Genomic DNA, 1,886 nt, shown 5'->3' on the forward strand with positions numbered 1-1,886 from the left:
ACTTTGCTCATATTCTAACTCTCGAGGTTCTACTCTACTCTTATTCTAACTCTCATTCTCAGACTTTTGTCTTGCCTCCTTACAAGGCATGAGAATCGAAACCCACTCTGAAAACTAATTCGTCCCCACCCCAACCCCCCTAAGAAGGTGGGGATTCGAACCCCCACCTCCCAATAAGTTCTACAAGGATCAACTGTCAAGTCGCTAATGGGAATACTCAAGTGACGTCACAAGCTAACTAGTAGTCTTATGAAATTACTCAAGGAGACTTCAGTACCATCTCTTATTTACTAGTCACAGCTACAAAACTCGACTCCTATCCTAGGCAGCCCCACTGCATCCATTGCTCATCAGTGTCCTCATTGATTCAAGCCTTAGCTCTTTCCCTTGAAACTTTGTGGCTGCATGGGAGTAGTCCCCGAAGGCGTACTTCTCCGGGTACAGGAGCTTTGTTGCTGGCAAGATGATGGCATCATCCGCAGGATTGTAGAACGTGGCCACAGAGAGCCGGCAACCATTCTTCTCAACCATGACACGGTGCAAAACGCTCTTTATCTTGCCTATTGGTCACCACCTCGAGTTGGTCCCCGTGTTGACGCATATGCTAGCATAGTTGGACCGCAGATCGGCACCCATTGCCCCTCATGGAGGAACTCAAGGCCCGAGACTCAATCATCCCGAAGCATCACAATGATCCCACCGCATCGATGTGTTCCCAGAGCCCCACAGTCTCTTAGTGTAGGGGCATTCCGGGTATTTTGCCACCTTCATCCCCACGGAAGGCCCATTTCTCCCGAGAATGCCCTCTTTATGTGGTCCTTGTCTAGGCCAAGGTTCTCGAGATGAGCTCGAGAGCTTCTTTACTAGCTTTATCACCTGAGTGATGTACTCGTCCATTACTGCCTAAAAGGAATATTGCACAGAGGATTAGTCAGTCACTGGGTAAACATTATAGATACTAAGGCAAGTGGACTAAATTGATCTCCAATGCAATATGACGAACTCTAAGCGACTAATCTGCCAAATCACCTTTCAAACCAGTTCAGTATACCGGGCTTAGTCTCTTTATTGATTACTTAGTCACTACAGCAAGGTTGGATAATGAAAGTTCTCAAATGATCAGGAGTTGTAAACTTACGATTGGGATTAATTTTCTCACGCACCGAAATCGTTCGAGAGGTTCGGGAAGTCCTCAATGTTCGACTTCGGGCAGTGCCAGATGAAGAAGGGCCATTCCTAGTCTAGATCAGGTGTAGTACTATTGGCATGTTTTAAGCATTCAGTAGTTTCTGACACATAGAAAGTTGCCTTCAAATTCTCCTCATAGTGGGTGTTGACAAAACGCTTCACTTTCTTCATCAGTTTAGGATCAACACCATGGTTCTTAATTTGTAAGAAAAAACATCATCATCATAATCATTTCTTAAGATAAGAGAGTGAATTGGGTTGATAAAAAAGATTGAAGTTCGTCGATGATGACGATGAATCACAAAATGTTACCTTGAAGCAACCCCATTTCTCACAAGCATGGTGAAGTATTGCCAATGTTTTGCTCCTGTTCTCACCACCAAGCTCACTCAAATCTATCATAGGAATTTCCATAATTTCGCTTCCTCTTTTCTTTACCTCTGAACTCTCTATGACAAGTTTATTGAGATGGTTGATGGACTGAGCATATACATATATAGGGTTAGAGATGGGGGAAGTTCAATGAATTTTTTGCCTACATTTTTTGAGACTTTTATGGGAAAGACAAGGGAAAGAAAAAGGTCTGGGCTGGGAAAAATATTGGGCGTCATCGTCGTACACAAGAGTGATTTTGATAGAAAGGCAGGTGGTTAGTCAAGAGTTGATCACCTAAAGCAACATGCTTGGTTGGATTCTGG

The 1,886-nt window shown here is 43.8% G+C and overlaps 1 pseudogene; it reads right to left on the reverse strand.

Annotated features, from left to right (window-relative positions):
- Positions 1–321: 321 nt before the first annotated feature.
- On the reverse strand, positions 322–1,602 carry LOC104440284 (annotated as a pseudogene).
- Between the last annotated feature and the right edge of the window lie 284 nt (positions 1,603–1,886).

Source organism: Eucalyptus grandis, chromosome 3, assembly GCF_016545825.1.
Source record: "Eucalyptus grandis isolate ANBG69807.140 chromosome 3, ASM1654582v1, whole genome shotgun sequence".
Lineage (NCBI taxonomy): Eukaryota > Viridiplantae > Streptophyta > Magnoliopsida > Myrtales > Myrtaceae > Eucalyptus > Eucalyptus grandis.